The 24,608-nt window shown below is 30.3% G+C and overlaps 1 long non-coding RNA gene across 1 annotated transcript; it reads left to right on the top strand.

Annotated features, from left to right (window-relative positions):
* Positions 1-23,006: 23,006 nt before the first annotated feature.
* On the top strand, positions 23,007-23,676 carry LOC145957082 (uncharacterized). Its single transcript, XR_014433502.1, has 2 exons — positions 23,007-23,207; positions 23,453-23,676. It is a non-coding gene; the product is annotated as an uncharacterized LOC145957082 (long non-coding RNA).
* The last annotated feature ends 932 nt before the right edge of the window (positions 23,677-24,608 follow it).

Here is a 24,608-nt window from a genome sequence, read left to right as displayed (position 1 = left end):
CTAAAATGGCCTACAAATTCTAGATGGGAATGGGGCGTTCCAAACCACCCAAAAGGCTTGTAATCCTAGTTGAGAACGGGTCGTTCTGGATTTAGAACGGGACGTTCCAAACATGGCCGTTGTGAGTTAAAGTGCAACTTCAGAACGGGTTGTTCTGGTTTTAGAACGGGCCGTTCCAGATGAGAATTTAACATATGATGAAAGGATCCAGAATGGGTCATTCCAGATTTGAAACTGGCCGTTCTGGCCACTCCTGAAATCTATAAATAGAGCACTTTGGCAGTGTTTCTAGACACACTCTCTAGAGACCAAGGATAACCAGGAGAAGGAGATCGACCAGATTTCGCTCTAGCTTCATCTTCTACTTATCCAGGTAAGGAGGGAGTGAGAAACCTCACTCGCGGGTGTGGAAAAATTGTTGGGTAGTAGGATTGGCCCCCAATCCCTTTCCTGCATGCATACTTCTAGGAACAGGCAACATATGAACGTTTTCTGTTTTGCCTCCTTATTGTTCTGTTGGGCTTCTTGTTAGATGTGATGTGTATATATGTGATTGATTTTGATAATGATCATGTTTTGATATGTATTAGAGTACTCTATGGGTTCCTTCGGGAAACCCTAGGAGAAACAAGCAAAATAGGAATATTTTCTATTTTGCTTTCTGATTCTTTTGTTGTGTTCCTTATTGGATGTGATGTATGAATATGAGATTGATTTTGAAAATATGTTTTGATATGAATTATAACGCTCTGTGGGTTCCTGTGCGAAACCCTATAAGGAAAAATTATGAATAAGACTGTGTGCAATATGAACAAATGACATGAGACATGATGTGAATGAGAATGTGCTAATGTGAACTTTATGACTATGGGGATGTGAAATGTGATGAGATGAGATAAGTTATGACCATGAGAATGTGAAATGTGATAAGACATGAAATTCCATGACAAGTGAAGTGATGAGTCCATGAGTTTGTCAACGCGTGACATGCATCATGTGCATATATGAGCTAACAAGGTGTACCTTAGGGTCACTGGTGATGTAACATGCTAACAAGGTGTATCTCAGGGTCACTGGTGATGTAACATGCTAACAAGGTGTACCTTAGGGTCACTCACGACATAACATGCTAACAAGGTGTACCTTAGGGTCACTGGTGATGTAACAAGCTAACAAGGTGTAGCTTAGGACCACTATTGATGTAACATGCTAACAAGTTGCACCTTAGGGTCACCCACGACGTAACATGCTAACAAGGTGTACCTTAGGATCACTGGTGATGTAACATGCTAACAAGGTATACCTTAGGGTCACCCACGATGTAACATGATGATATGATGAGATAATATGATGATAAATGTGATCATGAGATACGTGACTAGCGCCACATGCATATATATTTATGAGTCGAGTCCATGACATCCTTGCATAATGAATGACTGTGTATGTATGATTTATGTGTGTGTTACCTAACTGTTATTTCTACATCTGGAACCGACTGAGATGTTTCTCACTCCCTTGTTGTTCTTTGTTTGTGTTTAAATTGTGTTGCAGGTGATTATCAGCATGAGGATGTTGGTGATGAGGCTTAGGCTTCAGTTGGGCATGCTCTGATAGGATATGTGACATCGGGGCATAGCTAGGCTTAGTTCAGGATGCTATTTCCATTAAACTATTTGAAAACTCAGTTTTATTTTCTTGTAATTTCCCTGACATGTTATTTGGATTAAGTTTATGAATGTGAACTCTTTACCTTATGTGGTTGGAGATTTGGTTATTAATGATGAAGAATTTTATTTTATTTTTTATAATTTTTCTATATGTATGTTGGGGTAGAGGGTGTCATAATGAGTTTGATAAAGGTGAAGTCTAGTGCTTTGACGGTTGTTTCGTGATCTTGCTTTGATGGTGTTACATCGCAATTAGAGAGATTTATGCATTCCTTAGTTACAAATAGCGTTTATTCCATTTTTATGTCATTTTATGTTTTAAGTTGGAAGTTTGTGTAAATAAATGATTTGTGCCTTGTTTTTGAATTTATACATTATTTGGTTACCTTTTATTAAATATTTTTTATTTTAAAAGAATTGTCAATCCTCTTGCTTTAAAGTGATGATTAATTATCTTATAATATCTATTTAATTTAATTGGTTTTTTTAAAATATTTATTTATAATCCTTCAGAGTAGAAAAGTGTAATGGTGATGGTGATGGCTACAGTAATGTGATGATAGTAGAGGTGGTGATGTTGATAGTGACGATTATATTATGATGGTAGCATGTGTGTCATGGTTTTGCTTTGCATGAAAACATAGGATAGAAAAATTCTTTGTCAGTTGCTTTGTGTTTTTATAAAAGTGTGCTCTCAAATAGTTACATAATCAAGTGGCTCAGCTTTAAATTTAGATTCTTATGTATCAGGAAATGCAAGCCGGAAAGAGATGTCTGCCTATTAAGTACTTGTTAATCTCTAAAAAAGATGAGTCCTTGTGTTGATACTCATTGATAATAAATAAATAAATAAATAAAGGTTAAAATACTTTTATAGTATGTATATAATTTTACTTACTTTACATTTTTGTCTTTATAATTTAAAATAGACATGTTTAGTTCATATACTTATCTTTTTAATTTTTTTAGTCTCTATAATTTAAGATAGATCTTTTTAATTCTTATACATATAATTTTTTTAATCTTTTTAGCTAATGTTGTTATTCGTTTTTTTAACACTGTCTTTTTTATATTGACCTAATAGAGGTATATTCAACTTTGTGGTTTTAATATTGAATTTGCTTTTGTTAGACTTAGCTTTGACACTTTTTTTTTATCCTCACCTTCGATGCCCATTATTGAAATACATATTTTTACCCTTACAAAATTAAAAACCTCTATCATATTAACACAAAAGAGATGATGTTATAAAAGAATTAACAATAAAAATTGAAAAAGATTAAAAAAAGGTATGTATAAAAGTTAAAATGATATATTTTAAATTTTATACAGAAATTAAAACTTATTGATATAAATAAATATAAGGACCAAAAATGTCTAATTTAAATTATAAAAAATAAAAGGTTAAATAAATAAAAATATAGAGATTAAAAAAATATTTTTTAACATAATATTAAATTAGGTCGCTAATTTCAACATAATTCATTTTAAAACATCAACTTATTGCGCAATCATATTTAATAGTTAGTATAAAAAAAAACTGTAATGTGAATCGAAATATGTAACTCCTGAATCTAAGTATGGATAAGTTACATGATTATTTAATAATATATTTTTAACTCATTTTTTATGGTCGATTAAAAGTTATTAAAATTACAAAATCACACTAAATAAGAAACGAGACATCTAAATTTTATAATTTTAAATAAAATTTTACTATTAATAAGTAGTTTTTTAAAAAAGTGTGCAGCTGATAAACTTGTAGGGCTGAGAACAGAACATCGACTATTTTTTCATGTTTATGTAGTTCTACCTTTTACTATGTTCGATACTTTTATTCGTGACCTTATTTTCGTTTCTTAATTTCTATATTGTTTATGTACTTCCCTTGATGTTAAAAAATTTGTGTCTAAAACTTTTATTTTATCGTATATTTACAAGTTTGTTTTATACATTGGTGTAAAAAAATGTTATTTTATACATATTCAACTATGTTAATTTTTTTATTTCTTCTTATTATATTAATTGTTCTATTTTCGTATTTTTATTTTTCTTTATTTGTTGTAAAAAAAATTATATTTGTATATACAATATAAAAAAATCGCATATTATACATTAGTTATTGAATATTATGTAAAACCATTTTATTATAATTAAAACTTTAATATTATATTACATTAAAATATTTCTAATATATAAAATATTTTATATATTCCGTGAACGGGCAAAATATCATGCTTAAATCACTGCTATCGGCGGTGAATACTCCAGGGACGAACAAAAAAAAAATATCATGCTTAAATTTGCTAAATGGAAACGCTATGATGTATATAGGAAATTGTTTTTTTTAATTAAACATATACATTATATATATTTAATCACCATTAATTTCATCATATTGAATTGTGGTTATTAAATAGTTAAATTGGAAATCAATATCATTAAATTATATGGTTGGTTCTCAAGTCTCAACTCAAACTTTGGATTTGATAAAAAAAAATGATACTAGAAAGAATAGCTTTACTATTCAAGATCTCAAGGTAGACTAATTTTTGACAAAATCAATAAATATTTCTATTAACATCATAGTATCAAAACAAATAAAAATAATAATTAAATTACGAATCAATATCATTATCAATTAATTCCATTACTAATCTCATGTTAAAAACATTATTTAGGATTGGTTGTTTCATTTTTCAAATCAGTAGCATTTCCTTATGTTAAATTTTTTTTTTGTCTTTTTATCCCTAACTCTTACATAGGATGTATATCCTATCGGGATTTTAGCCTTTTTTTTTGTTCTTACCCTAATTTTTTTCCTAGAACACCTTTGCGAGTTTTCATCCTAGCAAGCTTTTAGCAATGCCTCCAATTATAATGCCTCTTCCCCATCTTGGACTTATCTTTAGAAAGATCTATTCACTCCACCTTGCACATTTGAGAAGTTCATGCTCCTCCTCAAGTTCTTTTCCTTTCTTCTTTGGACTTCTCCTTCTCTTTAGAGATTTTATCTTGTAGCTTACTAGGAGTGTGGATCCATCCGCTCCTAGTTATTCCTTTTATCCTAGTGATGTCAGATAGGTCTTTGATTGATGACACCTTGATTCCGTAGACTCGTGACACGACTTTATCCTTGTCATATGGGGAAAGGCTTGATGTCTTGATAGTTAACTATTTCGACATTTCTTTCCCATTACCCACTTGGATTGTAGCTAATTTAACTTTTTAAACATGCCTCGCTCCAAAGTGCAGGCTTAATTACCAGTGTCTTACTTTCCATAATTAACGTGCATAGGTCAATTTCCCTTTTTTATTCTTATCTATTTATTTACAAGGAAGGAATAATGCTCTAGATAAATGTCATGCAGAGAAATTTAAGAATTCATTGATTTGTTTATCGGTGAATGCTTAAATAGATTTTGACAGTATCAAGTGAGAATCTAAAGAAATTTTAAGGTGGTTGATGCCTGTATGAAACACGTCTTATAAATGCATAAGTCTGCACTATTTTTTTTTTGTTCAAGATTTTCGTCTTAGTGGACTTGTAGTTTGCCCCAAAAAATTTTATTAATAAAACATTTTTTTGTCATAGTTGGAATTTTGCAAATAGTGCATATTAGATTCTAAGAAGACTTATTTCACCAGACATATCAAAGTGAGGGCCCAACCATAGTATTTTAAAAATTGATTTAGGCTTTTCTTTAGAGTGCGGATCATATATTAGAACATTCACTTTTCTTAACTTTCTATACATGTCACTACCTAATCCTTCCATAACTTATGAAAAATAAATGCATGATGGAGTAATGAGCTAGCCTAAGAATGCATCACATTTTTTTGCCTATACTTTATCATGTTCTTATTATCTATGGAGAGATGATGCATGATAAAGGTGTGAATATTTTTTTTATTAAAAAAAAACTAACTATATGATGCTTAATGAGATGATGACCTAAGAATATACAAAAGGGTATTAATTTCTTTATTTATTATTTGTTCTTTCTTTATTATTTGTTTGCGTGTTTTAAAATTCCAATCCGCTCCTTATTGAAACAATCAATGTGCACAAACAAATGCAACAAACAAATGCTCAAGCAATGTAAATCCATGGACTGTCACGTTCTAATCCATGGGTTGGGGTCCCTGTCAAAGAAAGTGCGTTGTATAAGACGGCTCTAACTGTTCTCACTAGTATTTAAAGCCCCCCAAGGTGCCTCCATTATAGAGACCCAATAACTTTGTCACTGTCACCTGGTAGACTTTAGGGTCTAACACAATATTTTGGGCTAAAGTAACCACTTATCACCTTGAGTGTGATTTTCAACAAGATCTACAGGCTCAAGGCCATTCTAGGGTTGACTGTATGTCAATCACTCCCTATGATTTATATGCTCATGCCCTTGAGTATAGGGGAAACTATTGTGTGCACAAGTTCATGTACACTTGTTTATTTCAAACAGGTGCAAAATTTAAACAAACATCCAGATATCAAAGCCAAAAAAATAAATATTTACATATAAAACAAGCAAGGTAAATGGGAAAAAATATTTGAACTATTATTTTTATATTACTAGTTTCATCATTTATTGAGCCTGACCCTCTTTAAGCTTCGTCAATGGAGTCATTATCTGTCAGAACCCAAAAAATTATGATCTAGCCCACAGATGGTTTGGACCTCCGTTTTGAAAATCTCATCGGTTAGGGAATGCTCGGAAACCAAACTAATTTTTAATCAATGGTTTTTGAAATGGTTCGAAGGAGTCACTATCGATATTTTACTCAAAACATCAGAAAAAGAAAAGGTTTTTAAAATTACCATAATGGTCTTCATAGCCAAAATTGGGCTCGGGGATCAGTTACGTGTAGAGAAGGTATTAGGCACCGTACAATGCCCCAAATCAGTACCCTACAATGAACTTAGTATAATAAAGAATAATAGTTTGAATATGTTATTCCCCCTTTTAATGCTTATTTACATGTTCTTTTAAATTACAATTACTTATAAAATAGGATTTTAAACCCCCATACATTTGAAAATAGTACGTCTACATGATGATTTATTGTTCATGACAATGGTATTTGAATGAAACAGTAGTGATGAAAAGAGAGAGAGAGAGAGAGAGAGAGAGAGAAAGAGAAAGAGAGAGAGAGAGAAAGAGAAAGAGAGAGAGAGAGAGAGAAAGATAAAGAGAGGGAGAGAGAGAGAGTTAATAGTAATACCTCTGAAGCGAGTTTTATAAAATTTCTCTTCACATGTGGGGTCTAGGTGTAACACCCCAGTTTTCATACTTTTTATTGAGGGTAATTTAGTAATTTTCATAAAATTTATTTAGGGTATTTTAGTAGCCTAGAACGGGCCATTCCTAAATTGGAATGGGTCGTTCCAAGCTATTAAAAAGTTTGATATTTAGTAGTCCAGAATGGGCCGTTCCAAATTACTAAAATGACTTATAACCCTAGTTGGGAACGGGCCGTTCCAAATATGGCTATTGTGTGTTAAAACGCAAACTTAGAACGGGACATTCAGGTTTTAGAACGGTCGTTCCAGATGCCAAGTTTACACATGCTACAAGGACCCAGAACGGCCGTTACGGATTCGAAACAGGCCGTTCTGGCCACTCTTGAAATCTATAAATAGAGCACTTTGACACTGTTTCTGGACACACTCTCTAGAGACCAAGGAGAACCAAGAGAAGGAGATCAATCAGATTCTGCTCTAGCTTCATCTTCTGCTTATCCAGGTAAGGGGAGAGTGAGAAACCTCGGTCGGGGATGCGGGAATAACTATTGGATAGTAGGATTGGCCCCCAATCTCTTGCCTGATACATGCTTCTAGGAACAGGTAAAATATGAATGTTTTCTATTCTGCCTTCTGATTGTTCTGTTGTATTCCTTGTTGGATGTGATGTGTGAATATGTAATTAATTTTGAGAATAAATATGTTTTGATATGAATCATAGTGCTCTATGGGTTCCTAAGAGAACCCTATGAGAAACAGGAAAATATGAATGTTTTCTATTTTGCTTTTTGAATGCTCGTTGCGTTCCTTGTATGATGTAGAGTGTAAATATGTATTTGATTTCAAAATTAGATATGTTTTGATATAAATTAGAGTGTTCTGTGGGTTCATGTGCGAAATCCTATGAGGAACAATTATGAGTATGACTATGTGAAATATGAATAAATGACATGAGACATGATGTGAATGAGAATGTGTTAATGTGAACACTATGACCATGAGGATGTGAAATGTGATGAGATGAGATAAGTTACGACTATGAGAATGTGAAATGAGATAAGACATGGAAATTTTATGTCAAGTGAAATGTTGAGTCAGTGAAATAGTGAATGTGTGACATGCATCATGTGCATATATGATTTATTCCAGGTGTGTCGCTTAAGCCGCATACTAGTGATGTAACAAGCTATGTGATGAAATGACTTATTCCAGGTGTGCCGCTTAGGCTGCATACTAGTGATCACTACTAGAAAATTGCAAAATAGCAACCAAAATTTATCAGTCGCTATTTAGCGACCGATTATGAATAATCAAAATAGCGACCGATTTAGCGACCAAATAAGTCGTCGCTAGAAAATCGATCGCTATTTCGGTTGCTAAATAAGAAATTTTTGATTTTTTAGCGACGGAATTAAATTCGGTTGCTAAATTAGAAATTTTGATTTTTTTAGCGATGAAATTGAATTCGGTCGCTAAACAATAGTTAAAATTAGCGACAGAATTGAATTCGGTAGCTAAATAGTAGTTAAATTTAGCAACAAAATTGAATTTAGTCGCTAAATCAGAAATTTTGATTTTTTTAGCGACAGAATTAAATTCAATCGCTAAATATTAGTTAAAATTAGCGACGGAATTAAATTCGGTCGCTAAATATTAGTTACAATTAGTGATGGAATTCTATTTGGTCGCTAAATATTAGTTTAAATTAGCAACGAAATTCTATTCGGTCGCTAAATAAAACTTAAAAAATTTTATAAATTACTTAAAAGTGATGATAATATTGTTGTTGAGTATCAATCCCATTTTCTTTTTTTGTAAGAGCAAGACATTAATTTATAAAAAAATCTTTATATGCACTCTTACATAATTAATACCAATAGTTATTTATGTGAAAAATATTTAAAGGTTTTTTTTACGATAGGATTTTTAGGCATTTTTTTAATTAGAGTATATGAATTTTTTAAAATTTCTTATTTATTTTGATCCATATTTATAATATATATTTCTAACTTATGATAACTTTATTTTTAAATAAATTTTTATATTTAAATTTTATTGATAGAAGAGATGTGATATCTTAAGGAAAAAAAGAATTATAACATCCTCTCTTTTTCTAACAGGAAGAGTACAAATGTATTTTCTTATTAACTATTAGTATTTTTTATTGTTGTGTGATAAAATTGATTATTTTAAATTATTTTAAATTATTTAACTAGAATCTTATTAATAATTTACTATATGATTTTAATATTTTTGTATAACTAATATCTAATTTTAAACTTGATATGAAAATATTATGATATAACTAAATAAGATTTTAAATTAGTATTTTATTAATGGTTGATAATTAGAAAATAAAACAAGTATAAATACTTTTTTTGAATTTTATATCTTAGATTTAAGATGAATAAATATATTAAGTTAATTAATAATTTATTTAAAATGTTAAAATTTAATTTATAAAAATAATATTTTAAAAGAGAAGGGATATAATAACATCGGTGTAACTTTTACTAAGTATTACATTGCTTAATAACTTTATATTAAATGTGAATTTTATAAATTCAACCGTTAGATTGAAAGTTTTTTACTCTTAAATCATATATACAAAATTTTATATGAATTCAAGATGATTTGATACTTCATTCTTGTAAAACAAAATTGACGTAATATATATATATTTCAAATAAAATATGAGCACTTTGATTACTTTTAAGTTGTTGTTCAATTTTAACAAAAATTGATATAAACATATAAAGTGATATGAACTTTCAATCTAACGGTTGGATTTACAAAATTCACATTTAATATAAAGTTATTGAGTGGTGTAATACTTAGTAAAAGTTATACTAGTGCTATTATAACCCTTCTCATTTTAAAATTTATAAATTATTACTTAAACTTTTAAATTTATAATAAATAATTTAAATTGTATCATAAAATTAATTTTAAATAGAAATAAGTAGATTGTTAATTATAAAAGTAAGTATATATATAAATAAAGATTAATTAAATATAATATAATTATTATATATATTATTATATATTTCTAACAGTCTAGATACACCAAAATGATAAGGATCCAAAGATAATATAAGTATGAGATTGGATAGTTGAGAATGACTTAAATGAATTAATTTGTACTACTTATACTAACAACATGCACCTGTTTTTCGGTAGCTTATCTCATAAGAACTTCACAGTTAAGTGTGCTTGACTTGGAGTAATATTACAACACCCAAGTTTTCAAAAAAGTTATTATTATTATTATTATATGATATTTGGTCATAATTATTTTAATAATTATAGAGGAATATTATTTTATATGTTTTAAATAATTATTATTTTTGGACAATTATTTTATACATATTAAATAAGTATTTTTAAATAAATATTTATATGTCTTAAGGGAAGGTTGATTTTATATGATATTTTGTTATTGAATTTATATTATTATATTTTGGGTCAGAAATATATTATTATTATAGAGAAAAAATATTTTATAATATACATGTATTTATTTTATTTAATTATTTTGAGAAAAATGAGAAGTGAGTTAGAAGAGAAGGAAAATGGGTTGCGTTGACCCAGCCCAATGAATTTTTAAGAAAGGAGTCCGGTAGCGTTAACTCTATCTTCCTTATTTGCGTTCTGAAGGATTGGGGAAAAAAAGAGGAGAAACAAAGAGCTCTAAGGAAGAGTACTCAGGAACGATCTTAGATCACACCAAGATCATTCGTCTTCTGCTCATCCAGGTAAGGGGGAGTGAGAAACCTTACTCTGGGTGTGAGAATGTATGTTGGGTAGTGGGATTGGCCTCCAATCCTGTGTTTGTTGTATGCTCATGTGCGAGGAGTTTTCCCCAATTGTATCTGTTTCATCTATTATTCCTCTTGTATGTAATTAATTGTATAAATTGCTTAAATGAATGATTAATTTCAGTTTTAAAATTTTAATTGTATGATTTGAGATTTATGTGGGTTCCTACGGGAAACCCTATGAGAAAACGGGTAAAATATGAATGTTTTCTATTTTGCCTTCTGATTACTTTGTTGTGTTCCTTGTTGGATGTGATGCATGAGTATGTGGTTAAATTTGGAAATGAATATGTTTTTATATGAATTAGAGTGCTCTGTGGGTTCCTACGGGAAACCCTATGAAAAAACAGGCAAAATATTAATGTTTTCTGTTTTATCCCCTGAGTTTTCTGTTGTGTTCTTTGATGTTTGCGGAGTGTAAATATGTGTTTCATTTCGCAAATAGATGAGTTTTAATATGAATTAAAATGCTCTGTGAAAATTGTGAATGACATGTGATAATGTGATATGACAATGAAATGTGAATATAATGATGAGATATGATGATGAAATGTGGTGATGAAATGTGATGATGAGATGTGATGATGACTATGTGATATGAGAATGAGACATGATAATGTGATATGAGAATGCATAGAGTCTTGATTGACATGCATCATGTGCATAAATATTTTTAAGGGTACAATATGGAATACACCGCCAGAGAAGGCCCCCTAGTGTAAAAGCTTTGGGGATTAGTCCTTAGGGACAGCTCGGTTTGTAAGCCCTAGTCTCGCCTATTGTGTGCATGGGATGTATCTTGCACGGCTTAGCTATCCTGATGAGACTCTGGTAGTATGTACTTCTAGTGAGAGTGCGCAGAGGGTGTGACCCGGCATGTACTCCTAGACTACTCTTCGTGTATTGCTAGCGGCAATATGCCATGTGATATGTTACTGACGCCACATGCATGATAAAATGTAGTCCGTGTCCATCCAAGTGCATTTTAATGTTATATGATAAATTGATATTTTGATGTCTTGAATGAGTGAGATGTGATATTATTATTAATTTATCTGTGTTATATATGTTTTGTTTGTGTTTGGCTATCCGATGTATATTCCTACACTCTGAGCCAGAGTGAGATGTTTCTTACTCCTTTTTCTTGTGTTGTTTTTCCTTGACTGTCTTACAGGTAATTATCAGCATGAAACTGAGGATGTTGGTGATGAGGCTTAGGCTTCTATGTTGGGATTTGCTCTGATGTGAGGTTAAAGAGCTCACATTCATAAACTTAATCCAAATAACATGTCAGTGAAATTACAAAGAAATAAAAATGAGTTTTCCAAAATAATTTAATAAGAACAACATCCTAATCTAATCCTATCTACGCCTCGATGTCACATGTCTTATCAGAGCAAAACCCAACATAGAAGCCTAAGCTTCATCACCAACATCCTTAGCCTCACGCTAATGATCACCTGTGTAATAGTCAAAGAAAAACTACACAAGAGAAAAGGGAGTGAGAAACAGCTCACTCTAGCTCACACTGTAGGAATATACACCGGATAGCCAAACACAAACAAAACATGTATAGCATAAATAGACTAACAATAATATCACATATCACTCATTCAAGACATAAAAACATCAATTGGTCATATAACATTAAAAATGCATATGTATGGATACGGACTACATATTATCATGCATGTGGCACCAATAACATATCACATGGCATATTGTCGCTAGCAATACATAAAGAGTAGTCTAGGAGTACATGCTGGGTCACTCTCTCTACGCACTCTCACTAGAAGGACATACTACCAGCGTCTCGTCGGGATAGCTAAGTCGCGCAAGATACATCCGATGCACACAATGGGTGAGACTGAGACTTACAAACCGAACTATCCCCAAGGACTAATCCCCAAAGCTTTTACACTAGGGGGCCTTCCCTGGCGGTGTATTTCATATCGTACCCTTAGATGTTTTTCTCATATCACATTTTCATGTCTCATTCTCATATAACATTATCACATCTCATTGTCATATTACATTATCTCATTATCACATCTCATTGTCATATCACATTATCACATCATATTCACAATTTTCATAGAGCACTTTAATTCATATCAAAACTCATCTATTTGCGAAATTAAACACATATTCATACATCTCATACAACAAGGAAAACAACAGAACAATCAAAAAGAAAAATAGAAAACATTCATATTTTGCCTGTTTTTCATAGGGTTATCTCAATAACCAACAGAGCACTCTAATTCATACAATAAACATCTTACTCATATAATTGACTCTTACAATTACAAATGCATTCCTTAAGGTTTCTCATAGGAACCCATAGAGATCTCAAAATTATACATTTATATTTAAATATAGGAAAAGCAACAGAAGAAGCATATATAATTAAGGAAAATCCCTCATGCATGAGCATACAACAAACAACAAACATAGGATTGGGGGTCAATCCTACTACCCAACATACATTCCCACACCTAGAGCAAGGTTTCTCACACCCCCTTACCTCGATAAGTAAGAGCTGAAACTAAAGCTAGATCTTGTTGGTCTCCTCCTCTGGGTTCCCCTTGGTCTTCAGAGAGTGTAAAAGAAAAAAGATCAAAAATGAAAAAATGTCCATTTGGGAGTGCTAGAGCATTCTATTTATAGGCATCAGGAGTCGCCAGAACAGCCCGTTTCAAATCCAGAACGGCCCATTCTGGACTCGTTCGTCATGCGTAAATTTCACATTTAGAATGGCCTGTTTCAAAATTAGAACGACTCGTTTTGAAATCACATTTTACCTACAATGGCCATATCTGGAACGGCCTGTTCCCAAATCCGAACGGCCTGTTCCAGTCTAGTTTTTATAGGCCATTTTAGTAGTCTGGAACGGCCCGTTCCAGTTTGAGAACCGCCAATTTTAGGCTACTAAAAATCAAAATATTATCCAAAAATAATTTTCATAAATATTTATTATTAAAATACTAATAATTATTAAAAACTTTTAAAACATCGTATAAAACCCATTAAAATAACTATAAAAAAATAGTCTCCATAAATATAAAAATAAATAATAATTAACCATTATACTAGTAAAAAATTCGGGATGTTATATTAGTGGTTTATAAATAAAAAGTATTAAATACATTAACATAATTATTATTATTATTATTATTATTACTATTATTATATATTAATAATGTATTTTTATAGAGAGTTAATATCACTCGGTCAATTCATTCTAGAAAAGTAATGACACGATTTTAATTGAAATATTTTAGTAATATATAATAAACATTAACAAATGTTTTTAAAACATTTATTGACTATTTAAAAAAATAAAAAAAGTGTTAAGAAAAGATTAAAATGTTAAAATATTCAATGTATTATATGTTGTATTTTAAGAAATAACTTTATTTGTTAAATATTTGTTATTGATTTTAAAATATTGTTGGTTATTTCAAAAAAATTAAGAAAAATGTTAAGTGGTTAACAATATTCAGTATATTAAATCTTGGTCAAGAATAAAAAGAATTAAGAAAAAATGTTAAAAGTATTCAGTATATTAAATGTCATATTTTAAGAATTAATTAATTATATTTAATTTTAAGAGGCGTATATATCCTTAGAACAATTGGTGAACATTCAAAATATTCCCATATCAATATTCTCACAAGTACAGGAGGTGAAAACTGCAAATTGGCTTCCCGCACCAATCAAATTTTCCTTTTGGGACTATTATGCATCGCTTTGCTTTTGGATTCAGCTAGGTAAATAATAATAATAATAATAATAATAATAATAATAATTATTATTATTATTATTATTATTATTATTAAGTTGCATCTCTATTTTTGATTAGGTAAATATGGTTTTGAATCATTAAATATGATTAAACAAGTATTTTTTCTCTAATAAATTTTAACTTTCTTTTTTATTAATGTATATATGAAGAATGATTTGTGCAAAAAAGAAACCAATATATGTATTTATTTATTTATTTATTTTATCTGGGTTGAATATGCAGGAGAAGGAGAAGAACAAATCTGCCAAAAAGGATCAGACGAATGCGCACATGTCTCACCGTGGGCTTGTAGTGAGAGTTGTCGTAGAAAAGGCTTTGGGAAAGGAGGCTCATGCGAGATAGTTCATTCTGGGGATGTCGAGTGTTGTTGTTTCAAATGAGCACTTGTATATGCTAAGCATGTATGAAATTCAAATAAAACTTTTACAAACTACACCTTAATTTGAAACTGAGTTAGCAAGAACTCCTGTTAAAAGTCCCATACTGCATTGGTTAAAAGTTTAGGTGTTGACCAATATTATAACTTTTAACCACTAATAATGTTTGTTATACAACTTTGGTAATGAAATAACTGACATAATATATCAGGTTAAAAATTAAGTTGTTTAGGGTTATTAGAGTTGAGATCAAAGTTAACTATGAATATGGAAGACATATAAGGGTTTTTTGAAGATAGGAAATTCATAATCATTTTCACAAAACATAGGCGATGGTTGGTACACTATTTGCTTTTACTTTGTCAAGAATTTGAAGTTGAGAATGTTACCTTCTCAGGTTTGACTTATCATCTAAAAAATAACATTCATGGGAAACATGGTTTTTCGAAAATGTTTTTTATACAGGTTTTCCATCAAATTGTTCTTATGGGATAGGTGGTAATCTAACATTCTTGAGTTAAAAAGAATGTTTTACTATAGTAAATATGTTACCTTAATTTTCCTAGTTAATGTAGTCAAAATCTTTGGTTCCCAAAAATATTTATAACCAACCAAACGAATTTAATCATTCCTACAAATCATGATTTATAAGATTTATGATTCCCAAGAATCATGATTCTTAGGCATGAAAAAATTTTCTTTTTACCAAACGCTCTCTTAAAGTGAAGTTTTATAGGGAAGTTAAAGAGATGTGCTTTGGAGCTAAAGAAATTTGTCTTCTGATTCCACGAAGATCTACCTTGTCTTCTCCTAAAATTGAGAATGGTGGAGGTGTTGGCAACGATGACGATGGTTATGGTGCGGGCTACAAAAGTGTCATTGTAAAATCTCATTTCTCATAAATAAAATAAAAACAAGTGTTTAATAAAATAATTATATTCCTAAATTAATTAAATTAATTTTTTTATTCATATAATTAAAATGTTTTATTAAATAAAATAAATTAAAGGGTAGTAATGGAGAAATGAGGTTTTAGTTGGACTCTGAAGTCTAATCTGGAGGCTTATTTAAACACAAACAAAAATAAAGGGTGGTTCATTGTTATGCATTTGTTCTAAATCCTAAGAGCAACAACAAAGGAAAACATAGAAGGAGTGCTACAAAGATTGTCACTCAATGTAAAGGGGAGTGAGAATGTCTCATTTATGGACACATATGAAGAAATGGGTAGTGAGAGGACCCTTAACCCTCTTAGGTTGTTGGTTGGATTTCGTTTAACACTTGTAATATAAATTTTTTGGCCGAATTGATCACGTGTGAAATTTAATTGTTTGAGGGTTAAGGTCAGATGGATGATTTGGGAGTTTGGTGTGATTTTTTTAAACTCTAAAAATTATTGCAATATGATGTTTAATTTTGAAATGATTATATTAGTATCGTATAATTTCATGATGCAAAATAGAGAAAAAGAGGGTGAGAATTATGTGGGAATTAGTTGAGTTTGATGCAATTACGTGACTCTAGACTGACAAGCATGACCATGGTTAAGGGAACATACCAGTGTAGGAAGCACCACGACTTTGCTTAAGTAAGCATGCTTTTTCATGGCCAAACTTGAGGGAACCACATTTTGTCTTAATGAAGCATGCCCATGCATGCTTGATTTTAGTGAAGCACACCTATGCTTAATTTGTGCATGCTCGTGCATCCTTTTAAAATGTGAATTAACTTTTGATGTCCTCATAAGAAATGTAGCCTTGGATGTTAGCTTTTCAATGACACTAAAATCATCGAAAATAAGGTATAGAACTTAAGTTATGATCAAATTAGTGACTAAAGGTCAAGCTATCATAATTGGGCCTAAATACTACAATTTTGTAATTTTTAAAAATAGTAGATGGTAAAATAAACAGTTGAGGTCAACATAGAAGGTTTAGATAATTATCTTAACTTTCTAATAAAATTAAGATAAACTTGATAGCATAGGTACAATTGTAAATATCAAGTTTAGACTACAAGATATCATAAAAGCTTAAGATTAGAAGAGATAATTTTTTAGTTATATTGATGAGTTGTTTTATTCTTTTATTTCCTATATGTGATATGAGGTGGTTGTACATGATATGACATATAATGTTGATATTTGAATTGAGAATGTTGTGTGTAATATTTGACACATGTTGGTGAATGAAAATATGTGAGATGATAATCATTGATGATGATGAGAGTATGAGTAATGGTAATACGCAATGTTATGATGTGAGATGATGTTATGATGATGATGTATAGTGATAATGTGATGTATGAAATGATGATGATGGTGATGATATGATGAGATGTGTAAGACTATAGGCTACAAACAGCAATGATGAAATCCAAATAGAACTTTATGTTGTAGAGAAGTCCAGACTTTTCAGTTTAGTGAAAAAATCTCCAAGTGCTCATTGTATTTGTTGGAATGTGGCATTGTTACGTATGGAGTCCATGCATTCATAACTTTTTGGTAAGGTAGTGTAAATCTATGTACAAGGATCTCTATAGTCATCTACTTAGACCTTGATGGTATTATGGTAATGAGCCTTTAACGGGAGGGGGGTGTAAGGTCACCATGGTCGACTATATTAATGCTTCAATTGGATTGAGAGGGGCATCCAATGTGTGCACTATGCCAAATTCATTAATAGATAGTGCTTATTTTGCTAATTGATAACACTTTTTAAGCGCTATCTATGTGAGCGATGTCTATTAAAAGAAAGCGCTTCTCAATAAACACTATCTAATGACATTAAATAGACAGGGCTTATTGAAGCAAGCACTATGTATGTTAGATTCAGTACAAGGCGTTTTTCTCTTCAATTGTTGTGTATGTTGTCTCCAATAAACAAAGTTTTCTATAAAAAAATGTTTTCTATCTACCCTCCAATAGATGGCACATTCTAGAATAAGTGCTTTCTGTATTTGCGTCCAATAAATAACACTTTCTTACACAAGCGCTCTATATTGGCAAACTTAATGTAAATCAAAAACAGAAAAAACTAGAACTAAGGACCAATAGCTCCATCAAGCCAAAACCAAAGTTGTTGTACCAAAATAGCTAATGTAACAAAACAAATCATAACTAGAAATAGTGTATATATAGGTAATGTATATATCAACCTAACATAGTCTTAGAATACTCCATGTCTAATTAATCATGTAATAAAAAGAAAATTTACATGTCATCAACTAGATACAATATAAAAACAAGTGTAAAGATTAAAATTAACATGAACAATGACAATAGCTTCACTTGTCAATGTATCAAACATCTGATGACAATCTCGCATATCCTCTTCAAAAACATTTAACTCCATGTAAGGGAGAGTGAGAACACTCATTTGGAGGATTGGGTGTATGCATGAAGGGTAGAGAGATTGGCCCCTAATTCCATAAGTTTTTTGTTTGATGAAATTAGATGTGCGTTTGATGTGATTTAATGTGTAGATTCCAAATATGCAATTTAATTGATGATCAGATGTTTATAGATAATGAATTGAGTTCTTTGTAGAAGGGGTTAGAACCCTTGACCCCTAATTCCATAAGTTTTCTATTTGATGAAATTAGATGTGCGTTTGATGTGATTTAATGAGTAGATTTCAAATATGCAATTTAATGGATGATCAAATGTTTCTAGATAATGAGTTAAGTGCTCTATAGAAAGGAGTTAAAACCCTAGAGGGATTTGCCCCAATTCCATAAGTTTTCTATTTGATGAAATTAGATGTGCGTTTGATGTGATTTACTGAGTAGATTCCAAATATGTAATTTAATTGAAGATCAGATGTTTCTAGATAATGAATTGAGTTCTTTGTAGGAGGGAGTTAGAACCCTATAGGGATTGGCCCCCAATCCCATAAGTTTTTTGTTTGATGAGATGTTGTGTGCGTTTGATTTGATTTGATGAGTGTATTCAGAATATGTGGTTTATTTGATAATCATATGTTTCTATATAATTAATTGATTGCTCTATAGGAAGTGGTTGGAACCCTAAGGGAGATGAATTCAATGAATTATAGAGAAAGGATCTTAGTTTTTTAATTAAAGGGATAAGAGTCATAGGCGTTAAAATTGGAGACTTTCTAGATCTAAAATTAATTCTAACCACTTATAAATTGTATAATTGTTTGTAGTTATTCACTGATCGTGAGGTATTGCGCTGGGCGTGAGAGATATGTAATGCTCTCTGTTGTGGTTAGTCACCAGGCGTGGGTTTCCAAGCCTGGTGTGGATGGTCTGAAAGTTTATTTTGGTGTTTCAAATGGTGTTTTATGATGTTTATGATTGATTTATATGATGATGAATGTGTGTGTGTGTATGTGTGTATATATATATATATATATATATATATATATATATATATATATATATATATATATATATATATATATATATATATATATATATATATATATATATGGGCTTGATGAATGATGATTTCTATCTTGATGGATGAGAATTGATGTGCATGAGTATAGATGTTGACGAATGATGGATGATGATATGATGATGAATGAACGTACATGCCTTGTGATAGATGATTTTTATATTAATGGATGACCTTGATGTGGATAGACATAGATGTTATGATGATCATGGTGTGATATTATAAAAGCATTTGCATGATGGTGACATGCATCATACTTGCATATTTGTGGTTTTGGTAGGAGCCTATTGGTGTTCTAGTGGGAACACTAGTGTGTTGATAGCCTCAGGTTAACTCGAGACTTAGGTACCAACTGTATATTTAAGATAACAATGATGATGATGGTCGAGTACCCCATGCGTTTAGACGTAGATGCACATTGCATTACATTTATGTGCATGTGTTGTGAATGAGATGGATGATGTTGCTATTGACACTAGTGCGAAAATAGGCTTTTACGTCACCTAATTTACGTCGGAAACACGAAAACCCGACGCTATAAAAGTGCGGTGGCATGTAGCGTAATTTTGTTGAATTATTTACGTCGGTCCTAATTGGGTCCGACGTAAATTTTAACATCTACGTCGGTTAGGCATTGTGTCCGACGTAGATGTTAAAATTTACGTCGGACCCAATTAGGGCCGACGTAAATAACCCCCATAAGCTGTTAAAAGGTGAGGCGCACTAGTTAATTTCAAAATTTTCATGGTTGTTCCTTCTCCCGCGCCTCCTCCTCCTTCTTCTATTTTTCTTCCTTCTCCCGCGCCTCCTCCTTCATGGCGTTCATCTGCACCTTCTTCTGTTTCTTCTTCGCGTGGTCATGGGCTTCTCCCGCACCTTCTCCTTCATGGCGTTCTATGAGGTAGCATCTTCCATCAAGATTGTGTTTTTTGTGATGTTTTTTTCTTTATAATACGCATATTTTGTGGGTATAAGTTATTGTGATGTTTTTTTCTGGTAGGTTCGAGTTTTTGAAGCTGTAGAAGGAGAAGGAAGTGATGAAGTCCAGTTTCGCAGAACGCACTCCTGGGATTATCAAGCAGAACGGGTCGTTCTGCTGCACTTGTTTTCTTTTTTTTTTTTTTTAATTTTGTATGACTTTTTACGTCGGACATTGGCATGTCCGACGTAAATTTACGTCGGTTTTCGTGCCCCGACATAAAATTTACGTCTCTCGCTTCTACGTCGGAAGTTTTTCTGACGTAAAATGCTTATTGTGTACTAGTGTGAAATTGATGTATACGAATTGTTGCTATTATGGTTCGAAGTATGAATTGTGATTTCTATAGTTCGAAGTATGAACTATTATCATCCTAATTGTTTATCACGAAGGGATGGGATGTCGAGGGTTGCGACCCATTCCTTATAGCTAGAGTGAGATTGTTCTCAATCACTGTTTGTTGTTGGCATGTTTTGTATATTTTCCAGACGAGGACCCTCAGCCTTGGGAGGAGCAAAGGGGTGGTCTAGGTGTGTGTAGCTCTGCTGCCAATGTGATACCGGGGATTGAAGTAGTTAGGGATTTTGTTATTTTTTTTGTTTTAGTTTCAAAAGTTTGAATTGTAATTGTTTATCACTACTTCGTTTACTTACCTTTTGATGACCTAGCTTGTCTTTATATTTTTATGTTTGTGTGAGGATTCAAAGGAGATTTATGAACCACTCATGAGAATTTTGAAGCTATATTTTTATCTTTTAAATGGTATCATACTTGAAGGTATATGAGTGTCACAACTAAAGGGCATATTAATAACTATTGAAAGTTAATTTTTTGTAGTGATCATGAAATTTGGATAATTTACTTGAGATTGTAAATTTTATGTTCATTGTTCACAATCACAAATAAAAGGATCATTTTATTTTGGTGCACACCAAAAAATCACTTGCTAGATGTTTGTAAATAAAAAGTATTAAATACATTAACATAAATTATTAACATTATTATTATATATTAAAAATGTATTTATGTAGAGAGTTAATATCACTCAGTCAATTCTTTATTCTAAAAATGTAATTACACGATTTTAATTGAAATATTTTATTAATATTTGATAAATATTAACAAATGTTTTTAAAACATCTAAAATGTTTTTAATTGAAATGTTTTGTCCAATTAACATGTTGTGGTTGGATATACTTAATATTAATCCAAAAAAATGAAGAAAAAAAAAGGTCAAAATATTAAATATCTTTGTATAGTTACCTTGTGCTATAAGTTGGAAGTATGAGACTAACATCCATACCCTAATATTCAAACTAAATAATCTTGACTAGCAAGAATCTATATACTAAGGTGATCGTGTATATGGGAGACACTAAGAATTTCACATACGCCCTCAAGTAACTTTCACTAGTAATAAATAAAGGCTTATAAGTCGGTGGAAATGAGTAATTAAAAAAAAAATTAAAGATTGGTAATTCTTTTAGTTTTAGTGGACTTATACCAACATTTAATATAAAAGTTGGTAATTCTTTTATTAACTCTGATACACCAACCTTTATTTTTTTATATACACTTCATTTTTTACAACTTAAAAAATTAAATTAAATATTATAATTCAATATTAATTTAATTAAATATATTAAATAATATTTTAACTAATAAAAAAATTACATAATTAATTTAGTGCATATATAAAATATTAAATAATAAAAGCAAAGAAATTACATTCATGAAAAATATATAACGATGATGGATAACTAGTTTTCTATTCAAGGGTGATGAAAGATTGATGACTCAAGTACTTTTTTTATCTGTGAGATTGTGTTCTCTATTGTTTGTTGAAAGAATCAAGAATAAAAAATATTATTTTTTAATTCATAAACAACAAAACTTATTTAAGGATTGCTACTTATTTTTAAATAATATTTTATGTTATATTATTACATTCCAATAAAAAGATGTTAATAAACATCATATTGCTTATTAATAAGATACATCACACCATCAAATCACAATCACTATCAATTAGATATACTTTAAGATTACTAAAGGACATATTAATAACTACCAAAAGTGAATTTTCCTTTTAGTGATTGTGAAATTTGGATAATTTACAATTAATTGTGAAATTTGAACAATTTACTTGAGATGTAAATTTTGTGTTCATTGTTCACAATCACAAATAAAAGAATCATTTTATTTTGGTACACACCAAAAAAATTACTTATTAGTGGTTTATAAAAATAAGTATTAAATACATTAACACAAATTATTATTATTATTATTATTATTATTATTATTATTATTATTATTATTATTATATAAATAATGTATTTATATAGAGTTAATATCACTCGGTCAAATCATTCTAGAAAAGTAATGACATGCTTTCAATTGAAATATTTTATTAATATATGATAAACATTAACAAATGTTTTTAAAACATTTATTGACTATTTAAAAAATAAAAAGTGTTAAGAAAACATTAAAATATTGAAATATTCAATGTATTATATGTTGTATTTTAATAAATAATTTTATTTGTTAAATATTTGTTATTGATTTTAAAACATTGTTGCCTATTCAAAAAAAATTAACAAAACTTTAAGTGGTTAACATTATTCAGTATATTAAATCTTGGTCAAAAATAAAAAGAATTAAGAAAATGTTAAAAGTATTCAATATATTAAATGGTATATTTAAATAATTAATTAATTTTATTTAATTTTAACAGGTATATATATCCTTACAACAATTGATAAAAATTCAAAATATTCCCATATCAATCTTCTCAAAAGTACAGGAGGTGAAAATTGCAAAATGGCTTCCCGCACCAATCAAATTTTCCTTTTGGGACTATTATGCATCGCATTGCTTTTGGATTCAGGTAAAAAAAAAATAGTTAAGTTGCATATCTATTTTTGATTGGGTAAACATGGTTTTCTGTCGTAAGATATGATTAAACAAGTTTTTTTTTCTCTAATAAATTAAACTTTTTTTTTAATTATAAAGATAGATGTCATTCAGATAAATAGATCTCACGAATAATGTATATCTAAAGAATTATTTTTTCAAAAAAAAAAAAAACAAGATATGTTTTTATTTATTTATTTAACTATGTTGAATATGTAGGAGAAGGAGAAGAACAAATATGCCAAAAAGGATCAGACGAATGCGCACAAGTTGATCCGTGGGCATGCCCAGACAGTTGTCGTAAAAAAGGTTTTGAGAAAGGAGGTTCATGCGAGATAATTCATCTCGAGGAAGTCCAGTGTTGTTGTTTCAAATGAGCACTTGTATATGCTAAACATGTATGAAATTCAAATAAAACATTTATGAACTACAACTTACCTTAATTTGAAACTGAGTTAACAAGAACTCCTGTCAAAAGTTCCATACTACATTTGTTAAAAGTTTAGGTGTTAATTTATGTTATAACTTTTAACCACTTATAATGTGTGTTATACAACTTTGGTAATGAAATAACCCATGTAATATATCAAGTTAAAAATTAAGTTGTTTTGGGTTATTAGAGTTGAGATCAAAATTAACTAAGAATAAGGAACACATATAAGGGTTTTTTGAAGACAGAAAATTCATAATCATTTTCACAAAACATAGGCGATGGTTGGTACACTATCTACTTTTACTTTGTCAAGAATCTGAAGTTGAGAATGTTAGCTTCTCACATTTGATATATCATCTAAAAAATAACATTCCTAGGAAACATGATTTTTCAGAAATTTTTTTCACATACAAGTTTCCCATCAAATTGTTCTTATATGATAGGTGGTAATCTAACATTCTTGAGTTAAAAAGAATTTGTTACTACAATAAAAATATTACGTTACGTTAATCATAAATAAAATAAAAACAAGTGTTTAATAAAATAATTATATTTTCTAACTTAATCAATTAAATTAATTGGGTTATTAATATAATTAAAATATTTTATTAAATAAAATAAAATAAAAGGGGGTTGTAGTGAAAAAAGGAGGTTTGGGTTGGACTCTTAAGTCCAATCTGAAAGCTTATTTATAAACAAAAAAAATTAAGGGGTAGGTCATTCATATGCATTTGTTCTAAATCCTAAGAGCAACAATAAAGGAAAACCTAGTGGGAGTGCTATGAAGATTGTCACTCTATGTAAAGGGGAGAGAATGTCTCATTATGAGCACATATGAGGGAATGGGCAGTAAGATAGTCTCTAAGCCTTTTAAGTTGTTGGTTGGATTTCGTTTAACACCTATAATATGAATTTTTGGCCGAATTGATCATGTGTGAAATT

This window comes from Cajanus cajan, chromosome 4 (genome assembly GCF_000230855.2).
Source record: "Cajanus cajan strain Asha chromosome 4, NIPB_CcT2T_4, whole genome shotgun sequence".
Taxonomy (NCBI): domain Eukaryota; kingdom Viridiplantae; phylum Streptophyta; class Magnoliopsida; order Fabales; family Fabaceae; genus Cajanus; species Cajanus cajan.
Note: the sequence above shows the minus strand (reverse complement) of the source record. Positions and strands in the feature narration are given on the sequence as shown.